The sequence below is a fragment of the Pogoniulus pusillus genome, chromosome 17 (assembly GCF_015220805.1).
Source record: "Pogoniulus pusillus isolate bPogPus1 chromosome 17, bPogPus1.pri, whole genome shotgun sequence".
NCBI classification, from domain to species: domain Eukaryota; kingdom Metazoa; phylum Chordata; class Aves; order Piciformes; family Lybiidae; genus Pogoniulus; species Pogoniulus pusillus.
The window spans coordinates 7,603,786-7,616,630 of NC_087280.1; the positions used below are offsets into that span (position 1 = coordinate 7,603,786).

Consider the following 12,845-nt stretch of genomic DNA (forward strand, 5'->3'; position numbering starts at 1 on the left):
CTTTTTTTTTCCTAATTAAAAAAGGTAACATCTTTCCTAAATAAGTGAAAAACCTCAAGAATTTAGCTTCAGTACACCAAACAAAACTGTTTGACGAATCACTTCAGCAGAAAACACTATCAAAAGGGCCACAGTTTGCAGAGGAAACCATATAATGCAGAGTATTTTTGGGAAAAATCACAAAGACTAAAAAGAACAAAAAAACTGCTAAGACGATAGGAGAAATGAAACAGCACTCCCGAAGATAGCTGTAGTACAGCTTTTTTTCCTTTTCCCTTCAGTAAAACCAGAATTGAACTCCAAAGAAAACTTATTGCAAGAGTGTTTTCAGAGCTTGACAGATTTCATTTGCACCTTCACAGACATGAAAGTCCTAGTAATTTTTAAGAAGAAAATTAATCGCAGTGACAATACCTAAATTTGTATTTCTTCTATCAAAGTACTGATTTAGTTAATATTTTCCACTAATTTTTGTGAGTTGACCTTCAAAAAGTAATTTCTTTTCAAATTTACACTAATATACTGCAATGTTATCAACTGCTATAGTAATGTAACTTTTTTGTTTCAGTGTGCCATTTATGTTGATCCAGATAAATGTTGAGCCTTGGCTTGGAAAAGGGTTTTTCCTCTATAGAAGGTAAGGTACTAACACAAAAAATAATTTGAATATATATTAAGAACACACACAATGATACCATGCTACACAGCAGAAGCTCAATCCTAGAATTACATAAAACCTCATGCATGGTACATAAACATCATCAAACATTATTATTTTGTTTTCTACCTCTCATCCTTATAGAGCACAGATGCTCAGGTTTTGATTCAAACATCTTCAACTCAAAACAGGCTAAAAATCTGAGGTATAAGTAGCCAATATATTATAGTAAATATATAAATGCATTCCTCAGAGTCCACAGCGAATTGGTAAACTTTGCTATGCCTCTTATTGTACAGCATTACTTGGATTAGATACCCACCTCCATCACCTTACTTTCAAGCAAGCACATGCATTCTCTGTGTCTTCAGAAAACAAAAAGAAAAACAAAGAACACTTTACCCTTAAAACATTCCAGCGAGACCACTGGAATTAATTTTATATTTTTTGACTTATTTTTCCTTCTCTTAATAAGACTTCCAAGTGATATACTCTGATCTAACAACTATTAAGAAAATAAAAGTGTTAAAAAAAAAAAAAATCAAGCCAGTTTAATTTTTATTCCTGTTCTAGTCTTCTGTATGTAATACTGGGGAAGTACTGACATTATAAGAGCCATGTATGATGCTCATTAAGCATCAAATACTTAAAGGAAACATTTACTTATCAGCTTTTTCCTGTTCTTTGTACCAACTGAAGAAAATACAGTAGATCTCAAACTTCTACACAATATATATTACACTTCATGAAGCTACTTTCTACGTGTCATAGGTTAAGTTGAATATATGCTGCTGTTATTCAAAACCATCTTGCCTTATACCAGGTACACAATGAAAGTGCTGGCCGGAGCAAAGTATTACGGGGCTTGAAGTTCAGACTAACATGAGAGGCTTCCTGCTCTAGTTGCTGTTGGCTCTTTTCCACTGAGATGGCAGAGGAACAGGCAGTCATAAGGGAGTAGCTCCCTGACTTGCGTTTTTAGCTTGCTTGATTCTACTTTTACTTTAAATAGACTAATTGAGCATTTATATTGTCTTGTTTATATTGAACTCTTATCTCACTCTTTGTCTCAACCCTGAAGTTTTTTGTGGGTTTTTTAGTCCTCACTTTTGTGTTAGGGGAAACAGACAGGTTCACCTCTTGGTTCACATTAACCTGTTACACCACCGTACCGGTCATCATCAATAAAGGACCATTGTTTCTCAATCCCTTTCCTTCCCTGCTCTGTACAGTCACACATACTCTTTCCCCTCTCTAATCCACCCACTCTCAAAAGCCACCACATCAGCTTTTCAAGGCTGCATGTTTGCAGTGGCTGCAAATGAACTACACAAAGTAAACCTCTCACACGACTATCTTTGCAGTGAAAATTAACAGAAGTACAATTTAAATGGAGACGAGTCAACAGTTGTACGCAGATAAGAACGGTGTGTGCAGTCAGCAGGGGAGAAGTGTTGTTACAGAAAATGGGGACTAAAAGCATGGAATGAGAGCCAGCTTTGTTCACAGTCTGTAGCCTAAGTGCCTATCAGTCAGCAAAAGCATTTATAAAACAGCTGCATCAAAGGTTTCTGCAAGTTAGTCAGCATGTGACAGGCCAGCACATTACAACAGTGCCACAGCAATCTCTGCATAATAGGAGTGCTCAGAGTGACCTGAAAGGTCAGTGTTTCCAAGCATTCCAGTAATCTGTAAATTGCCTTGGCTTATCACTTGGAAGCAACATAATTACACTGCTTGAAGAGCCAGGATACTAAGAGACAGATTTTAGCTATTGTGTTTTGGTCAGCTACATACCAACCTTCACACTAAGCACATCCAAGAAATACTTACACGAAAATGAAAATTAATAGAACATGAAAACGTGGAAAATCTGCCTTTTCTGAGAGAGGGAAACATACCAAGCTTTGTAGCACTGTCTATAGGTTACAAATTGTAACTACATTTCGGTGGGGCTTTCCAAATGTTTGAAGTTATTTCATAGACAACTAATTTTTAAATACAGAAAAACTGAAATTGCTGAGTGAATTTAAAGGTCTTGTTCTGAAAGTTGAAATGCTCAGCAAGCGAAACCTATTTTCATATTAAGCATTCAGCTGCATTTGAAAAAACTGTGCTTTCTATAACAGAAAAGAGACATTATTGCCTGGAGTGTTTATAGCTAAAAATTTACTCATAGCAAAACAAGGCCAGTCATCAACCCAACTTCATTCAAACTTTTTTTCTAGAAACAGAAAAACTGGATCATTCAGTCCATCCACCTCACAAGATTTAACTGTCAATAGCCTCACTGGGATTGTAGTAAGACAAACTATTTCAGCTATTTGATTCATGTGCTTCTCTCCTGTCATACACCACAGCACATCAACCTGATCACAAGGCTCATGGCACAGGCATCTGTATTTGCAGCTAACCGCATAGTTCACTTTGCCCTGCCCTGTGTAGCCCTTTTCCCTCACAGATCAGCCTGCTTACTCTACCACTGGGACATCACCAAATTGTTTATACTACTTAATTCTAGGTGACTTCCAACATTCTTCATTTGCACAGAAAAGAGGAAAAACAAGGACAAATGTAAAGAATATAATAAAAATCCTCAATTTTAATTCCAAATTAGAGAAGGGAATGAGCCCACACGATGCTTCTCTGGCTGCTTGCTTTTAAGAATTTTTATTAACATTAGCCACCAGACTAGAAAATGTATGCTGCAAAAATATCACATTCAACTTAAAAGCATCTCCTGCCTGTTAGCTTTCTAGAACTACTTCAGATCATGTTAGAGGACATAAAGATCACATTCTTGTGAACCAAACTGAATTTACAGCCCCCCAACCCCCCAAATAAAAGGTCCCTGCATAATTAATAATCTATCTGATTTAAAAGGTACCCTCATAACCTAATAATGTTGGAGGAAGGGGGGTGGGGGCCCCCGAGGAAGAAGGTAACACTACTGGTCATTCTGAAGAAACAATGATCTCAGCACCTCTCCCCAGCACATGAGTTCTTACTATTGTTTAGGAAACTTCCAAGATACAAAGGCATTTACTGATTGCAGATAAATTCAGCAAAGAAACCTTTTAAGTTAGCACTGGTTTACTTCAAATAAATCACCTCTGACTTTATATACCCTCAATCTGCACTCTTCAAAATTTAAAATCTAAGTATATGCCTAAGGTGTATTTTAACTTCCAACCCCAAAACTCCTCTGGACAGAACATGCAGCTATGAAATCAGCCAAAAATTACAAAACTTGACCTGGAACAAAGCATGCATTGCTTACATAATCTTGTGTTTCATATAGAACATTTAACTGGAAAAATCCCACTCAAAGAATGGAAGAGGTTCCTGGGAACACTGCATCAAAGAAACTGGAACTAGTGCAACAGCAAAGATGCTTCTTGCAACACACCAAGTCCCAAGCATACTTGCAGTTTGCATTGTCTAGACAGCTATTTCCTAACTTTTACTCTCTCACTGGTGTTGGGAGGGAACCAATATTAAATTTACAATCCTATTGGCAAGTTTTCTCATCATGCAACAGCCCTCCATCCCAGACTCTTCCCAGTACTGGGAAGGCAAAAACCCCATGACATTTGAAGAAGCTGACAAGTACGGACAAAGTCAAGTCATAGTCTTGGCATTAAAAATGCCGCCAGTATTCAGAGTATCTGGGAAGTAAGAGGGGCTGTACCATTATACTTCTCTCTCAGCTGAAGAGAAGGGCATATCATGAAAGCAAGAAATTAACTACCTTAAACACTGTTACCTGGAGAGGGACTTTCCTTAAGCCAGCATGTCATTTTAAGAACAGCATTCCACTTCACTACCTTTTTGAATTAGTTCAAGCTATGATTCCTTGTACAACTGAAGCATTTACATCAGTATTCCTTCTCTCTGAAAATAGCACTAATCCTGGAAAGGGGAGCTCTTCATTTTACTCCACTTACTATTTAGGTCCTATCTACATAAACAGTAAGTCAGAAAGATCCAAGATGATGCCACCTTGGTTGGCTATCTACTCGAGACTTACAGAAGCATAAACATGCATTTCAGAGAACGCAGCTTGCCAAATTACCCTCAGTCAAGATTCTGCCCTTTCCAGGTTACAGAATCATAGAATCATTTTGGCTGGAGAAGACAATCCCAAAACCCAACTATTACCCAACTACCAAGTCTGGCGCTAAACCACGTCCCTCAGCACCACACCTCTGCATGTTTGAAATACACCAAGGCATAGGGATTCAACCTCATTCCTGAGTAGCCTGTTCCAGTGTTTAAGAACTCTTTTAGTGAAGCAGCGCCTTTTAATATCCAATCTAAATCTCCCATGGTGCAACTTGAGAACATTTCCTCCTGTCCTATGACATGTTTGTAGGGAGAAGAGACCAACACCTACCTCACTACACCCTCCTTTTAAGTACTGGTAGAGAGCAATAACATGTCACCCCAGCCTCCTTTTCACCAGGCTGAACACTCTCTGTTCTCACAGCTGCTCCTCACAACATCTGTTCTGCAGACCATTTACCAGATTGGTTGCCCTTCTCCAGCCCTGCTCCAGGACCTCCATGTCTTTCTTATAGCAAAAGCCTCAGATCTGATCCCAGTACTTCCAGGTGTGGCCTCACCAGTACAGCATACAGGGGGAAATATGGTAAGAACTTGTTCAGATAAATACTGTAACCAAAGAGGAACACCCAAGCTCGTGTTTGTGATTATTTCTATTACTTCCATGTGGCATAAGGAAGGATAAGAGCACTGCGATTCAATAAGTTTTCTGTATGGCTTCTAATGATTTCTCACCCAAAGTTTGCAACTTGGGAAGTTTTAAAGTATTTAGAGCTTGCTATGGAAGGTACATTTTTTCCCCCTAATAGAATCATAGCATACTTCATTTTTTTTTTTTAATTTTAGCAGTTAAAAGAGCTTTTACAACTTCATTTTCCTCTTCCTACTGCCTTCAGCTATCTTACAGAAAGCAGAAATAAGCAAGTGAGCTCATATAATAGCTACAAGAAACAGTACTCAGGCAATTTGAACAAAGCATCTACATTTTTATTATGGGTCAGAAAGGAGGTCTGAATTAATTTTTTTCAACAGTCATCTTCAAATACAATTATAATGTTAGTCTTGATGAGACAATACTGTGAGTAAGGCTTAGTCACACAACACAAAGTCTTGCAACAATGATTTGGAGCATCCACTATACTTCAGCTTGTGTTTCTTTGCTGGGCAAGGTAGAGACAGGAAAGACAAGGAAGAATAAGTAGCTGATTCATGATTAAGAACTGTCTGCTTCCCTTTGGCTTCCTCTACCCTTTCATTCTCTTCTCCCTTGACTATGACCTAGTATTTTCTTCTCTAAGTGGTTTCGTTCTGTAGTTCCTTCTCTTCCATAGTTCTCACTTTTGAGTCAGCCAACAAAAATCCAGAAAAGGCAAGTAAATATAATTAAAACATAACCAAAAACAGACCTTTGGCCTGCTCCAGGTGAAAGTTCATGTAAGAAACCACATGCCAACATTCGCTTAAGAAGATGATGGGTTTCAACAACTCCAAGTATTACACATGCTTAGCTGTTCTTGCTTCTCTGAATTCTTAAGAGACAATCTCTCTTGCAGTAGCCTAGAACAAATCTGCTCTTTATTAATTTCCAAATCCTCCTTGCTTGTGGATACCACTTCATCTGATGCACTCTGGGCACCTCCATGAGGAACACATTGACGCAGGCATTTTCAATTCCAGAGATTCAAAGAAATACCAAGTGTCAAAGACAGATCTATTGATGACTGCAACAAAAGCCACCTTTAGGATTCCAATAAAGCTCATAGTCAGAAAGGGATGCCTTCTAGACCTGAATACCCACTGGAAATGCTACTTCAAGGAGTCCAGATGTATGGGAAAGTCTGTATGTTTTCTACATAACACTATGCTGGAAAAATGCCTCATGTGCAGGCATTCATAGGCAATAGCTTTCTTTTCCAAATAACACATAGTAACAACTATGAATTAAGGGAGATAAAGTTTTTAAACACACGTCTTGTGCTGAAAGGGTTAACATGATCTGGCCTTCTCCCAGATTTAATTCTGGGGAAGCCAGGCATCTAAAATGAACATGCATTATGGAGTTATTATGAGTCTTGGAATTTGTTCAGATATACAATACTTGGCATATTTAACCCCAGGTACTATCCTGATCCCATTTTAGTTACAACTTACTAATTATTTGATTCTACATTGTCAAACAGCATCCTTTAAAGTTACTTCTAGAGTCTGACAGCAATAGAAATTCCAATTGTTCCTTCTGATAGAAACAACAAACCTACAGGTAACATAATTTAAGTCTATTCATTTTCAATGAAGTCACTAAAGGCAACTATGTAAGTCTTCCCCACTTGGCTTTTTAAAGATTTTCTTTTCCAATCATTTTATAGCAACATGTGCCAAATCAGTCCTGCAAACTCATGTCACTGCTAGTCATAATTTAAGTAATACAAAACCTGGCATCATTGTTCAAATTTCACCATCTGTCCTGTTTCATTATGTCACTGCTCCTAGTTAATAATTTAAGGTTATTATTTCTTTTTAATTAGCTGTACTTAACAGTGTCTCTGCAGCCACAAGTGGCTTTACAATTTTTGCGTTATCCACATTCGTAGTGAATATAACCAAAGCAGTAGCCACCAAAGTGCCCCTGTTACAGCTGTGGTCTAAAGAAAGACGATCAAGAAGGTCTGAAGCAAAGGCCAACAGAAGTTCCATCAGCAACACCAATTCTTCTTAAAGACCTAAGTACAAAAGCTTGTGATCATATGGCTTAAAGTGCATTAACGAGTCTATCTTTTTCTATCCACCTTGCTTATTCTATGTCCCATCTGGATGCACCATAAGAAACTGTCACAAGCCTAGAGTGCAAGTAGCTGAAAGAGAGCAATTTAATATTTACAAGAAAAATTTAAAGCTGGATACACAAACGTTATAAAAGCTGCTGATCCAGTGGGGCAGAGGGGAAGACACTGCTACCAGACCTCATTCAAACTGGGCAAGAGAGAGCCTATAAAATCCCAGAGGATCATGAGTTGAAAACTAATTACTGCCTAGCTTAGGAAGAGTGGGGGAGTATTTTGTAATTAAGTTCCTAAAAATGAACTCAAATATAAAATGCAGTGGTAAAGAAGAAAGAATACTGCTCTGCAGTGCAGTGTACTTATCACAAAAAGGCTTGGAATTACAAATCAAATAAACTGTCTACTTTTGCACAATTTCTATTTTTAGTACATCAGTACTTTGCATATTTGGGGGTGGAGTAACAAAAAGACTATCAGAACACTACTAAATTGTGTTACTGCTTCCTCTGCTATGGAAAATTTACCATATCCCTTATGAGTTATGCAGGCCAAAAAAGAGTCACAGTATGCTTGGACACATCTTATAAGAACTTCTCCGACACTCCCTACTGCTATTGTCTTAGTGAAATTAGGCTGCCCTCCCCCATCACAAAAGGGTAGAACATCTGTTTATAATGGATTAGGAAACAAGAAGCCTAGTAGACATTACCAAATACTCTTGAGAAAATAAATACTATTTTAACATAAAGCTAATACTTTCAATTGTTCACATCTACAATATATTTCATTTTTCCAAGTGTCTAAACAAATTGCTGACATGCAAAGCAGGAAATAACTCTGTAAGAGTTACTGAAGACCCTACATTAAATGCAAGTGAAATAGCCTGTTCTGCACACAATGGGGCAAGACTCCAACCCTGCAGTAGCCCATCAACACAGTTCTAACAACCCACGGGGCTTGTGGCTTATGAAGTCATCTAAGGATACACCACAGCAGGATAACTAAGCAGATACCATTGTCCCTAAACAGGTTGCCACATCTGTGGCCTCAGCAGCACTTGTTACTCTGCAGGATCCAAGTGACCCAGACTGGCCCTTACAGCATCCAGACAAACATGTTCCACCATCTTTTCAGATCCTTCAATGAAGCATATTACAGCCCCTTGAAATAAGCACACCCCTACTACTTAGGAGTCTAAAGTGCATATTTGAATAATATGACCAAAAATAGCATAATTACAAGACAAGGCAATGTTTTCATTTCAGGGCTTTTTGGACTCAGCATAAGTAGACTGCACAGAATTGTGGAATTCATTTTAAGACTTCCCTACGGCTGTTTGCTTAATCAGTACATTCAGTGAAGAAGTCATTAGCAACATATTTGCCTGAGAAACCCCTGAACATAGTTTGATATTAATTTTCATTACATTCATACTATGATTACCAGGAAAAAATCAGGAGATAAGTGACCAACGTCCTTCTTAACCAGAGGGCAGCTTGCTGTACAGATTACGTAACTTCAGACAGCCCACAGACTTCAGTGTTTGCTTCAAATACTTAGAATCTGACATTGTTAATAGACCAGACACACATATGGTTTTACCCTCCCCACACTGTTACTGTAATCTGATTTCCTTCCTGCCCCCCATATAGACATCACCTTTTCACTAGTTGCCGAGAACAGGAGAACAACAAGAAGAGAGGATCCTGTTTCACACTGAGAGCTTACTGGCATGGCCTACAACAAAATGGGTGAACAGTTGGGTCCTTGGTTAGGACATCAGAGACTTTGATAAAAAGTTTTTGGATGAGACAATACTTTTACATGGCATTTCAAGTAACAGACCCTAAGTACTTAGCACAGTTCACAATTTGAATTGTTCATTAGCTACACTTCTGTTACTCAGTATCTTACACTGAGGACTTACCAAGTATTTTCACAAGTCCTCATACCATGAATTTTTGACCACAGTGGCATATTGTAGCATCAATGTGGAAATACACTCAACCTTTATGACCATTCTTGACTTCAAGCACCAGCTCGAAATACCATGTTGTGAGCCTTTGTTTCTCACAGACTAAAACTCAATACCTACTCTCATAGTATGTAAGCAGTAGCACAACGTGCACATTAAAATACCTATGGCATACAATAACCCATTTCTACATATTCTCATTTAACTCAAGATTAGCTAGTCACTGAAAAGGTCTTGCTGATTTTCCACTCTATGAAGGTGGAATAAGTTCCCAGCCATAGTCAGATTTCACACTCTCGTTTACATTACAGTAATTGCTGTGCTGCATGTTGAACCAGAAGCAAACTCCACATATGCCTCATAATGACCTAGAGTGTGTTGAAGCTCACCACTCTTCACACATTACAGCAAAAAATCACTCTGAAAAACGTAACTAAATTATCATTCAGTGGCTGAAGTTGTCCACAGCCATAGCTGTAGCAAAGTCGCTTGGGTTCTGGGTGTGTTTTTTTAAATTCTGAACCTAAGTTATATAATAATTTCTTATTTAATTATTTAAGGTCTAAATATGAGAACACTACCAAAATTAAATGCAGACACATTGTAGGATTGTTTTTTCCAAGCAGAAAGTAGATTTTAATAGTAAACCATTAATGGAAATAAGCCTAGGATTTAGTTTTACTTCTCCATATGCATTTTTTACATATTTCTTATTTGTTGTTATAGTTGGAGAATCTCACCAACAACCTGAAAACTGACCTAACATTAACTTTCCTAATTGAAAAGTGTGTACACATATCCTCTACAATAAACAAATACACTGGTGTCCTCAAGCAGTGCGATAAAGCCAACACACATTTATGAAAGCTATAGGTCCTTCCCTCTAGCAGTAGATACCAAGCAGTCCTTGCCATCAGCAAGTCTTGAACTGTTCGCATGATCAACTTTTCAACTATTGAAGTGGTAGATAATATGTGCCCGGAGTTCGGAAGTTAGTTACAACAACCAAAATCCAGCTAATTGCAGGCCTGAGCTGAAGGACTTGGAAATAGTCCCCATGCACACATTTAAAACTAAAAGGAAGTCACAGGATCTCTGGTTCAAAAAGCCAAGAACTCAAGAAGGCTTGTCCTGCTATTTACAACTTAAGACATTTCTGTTTTGGGGAAAGGTTTTTTTTGGGGGGGTTGATTGTTGTTTTTTCTGGGTGCTGGGTTTTGTTTTTTCTTTCCAAATCCATGCAGACTACATTTCAACTCTCTGCTTAAAGCTGAAAAGCTTTACATCTCATTACTAATACCCTGACACCACCATCCCCACAGCATCCACTAACATTGTTCAAAAAGACATCAGAAGAGATTAGGCCCCTTACACTCTGCAGTCACAGCCACGATTAGACTGCAAGCAGCATTTCATTTCTCATCATTTTCTACTGTACACTACCAACAGCTAGTGTAAGCATTTAAAACCTTACTCCTTTGCAGCATACCTGAGAAAAAGTAACCAAAACTGAAGACAGTAAAGGTAGTTTAAAGATTGTGGATTACAGGCCACAAAATGATCAACCAGCCCAGATTCCTTTGTGTGGACTGCTCAATTTAAAAAAAAACAAACTTTACTAGTTCTTTTCTGGTCAAGTGTGCCAAGAAAAACATAGACAAAAGCCCCACAAGGCTAAAAAGTGCATCAACTATTAAGAGAAAAATCATACATGAAGGTTTATTTAATGCACCACAAGCCCAAAAATGAGAAACCAGATAGCATGTCCGAAGGAAACAAGATCTGAAACTTGAATACAGAAGCCTTCAAATATTCTAGTATTTCTGAAATATTTATAGTCCTCCCATCTACAACTATTAAAACTATATGAACGGTATCCTAAGAATGTATGAAGTAGAAATAACACTACCTATCTAATGAAAACATTTCTGTTTTGACAAGGATATTTAAATGAACTGTAATCAAAGACTGTGGTCACTGAAGATGTGTGATCAAAAAGGTAAGAAAAAATCATGTTTAAAGACTACTACAGACCAAGAACATATACAGAAAAAGCTACAGAACTTGAAAAATTACTTCTTTTTTTCCTCTTTAGAAGGAAATATTGTATTTCAAATGCCTTTTTTTTTGAAATACTGAAAGCACACTAGGAGTTAAACCCAAGGCAGACTACATTTTGCAGCACTCTTAAATTAACATACTTTTCAGTGTAATTACTTTAGCTGATATTTTATACATGCCCAAAGGGCCAATTTGATATGACCACAACCCAGAAGGTTCAAGTAACTGCTATGGTAAGATATAACTTGTAATTTTACATCAGTTCACAGCCTAAATAAACAATACTTCTGTATTAAAATATATGTAGAAGACACAGCCTCAAAAAAGTGCTGTATTTTAAGAGACTATTTTCAACTGAAAGCAGGGACCTTGCACCCCTACTCACCCCACTTTTATACAAAATAGAACCTGCAAAGCATAAAGTTCATGCGGTTTCTTACAATTCCTCGTATGACAGAATTTTAACACAATACTACTGGTTTTAGGAGTGAACCCGGTATTTAAGTGCTGTTTATTGTTAATATAAAAGCATCTGAATGGAGGGGGAGGGAAGCATGCTTTATCTGCCTCTGTACCTAGGTGATCTTATCTGTTTGAACACAAAATTACTTCTGCAATCATATGCATTTATTAAGTCTGTACACACACAAATAAAAGCATGAACAAAATATTTCCAAAAATCATACTCAGAAAGTGGCATGCAATGCAGGAAGCCAGCACTGGCATTAAAGTTTCCTAAATCGCACTTTGGAAGTTGAAGCCGCCTTACGCCTTGAAAGTCAGATTAAGACTCCGGAGCTGATAAAAACCACCACAGGTAACAATATCCAACAACTAGTAAGGTCACCATCAGCCTAGTATTTCAAGTCGTCTGAAACTTTTCAGCAGTAATGCACTAAGGTGTGTATTATTCTTCACCCTGCAAAGTATCTCTTCTGATTAAGCGCATACCAGTAAGTGACATCAGACCGAAACCACATAGTTTCACTCGAGAACACCGCTAAACCGAGCCGCAACAACACCAGCTAACACACGACGGGAACATGCCGCGCTGAAGCCAGGGCAGATACTCAGGAGTCAAAACTAAAAATTAGTTGGAAATTTAAATTCAAACTGGTTTCAAAGCAAACCTTTAATTTTACACATGGAAAAATAAACCTGTTGAGCGTTCCTAACTCCACCCCTTTCCCTCGGGGCCGTTCAGCGTTACTCACCGCAGTGCTAGGGGAGGTCAGAGTACACACCCCACAACGTGCACCTGTACTATAAACACCTACGGACCAGGTGGAGGACCAGCAAAGTTTCT

The 12,845-nt window shown here is 38.1% G+C and overlaps 1 protein-coding gene across 11 annotated transcripts in view; it reads right to left on the minus strand.

Annotated features, from left to right (window-relative positions):
* The window catches only part of TJP1 (tight junction protein 1), a 187,966-nt gene that overhangs the window by 55,176 nt on the left and 119,945 nt on the right, over window positions 1-12,845 (minus strand). The gene's annotated exons all lie outside the window — the stretch shown is intronic.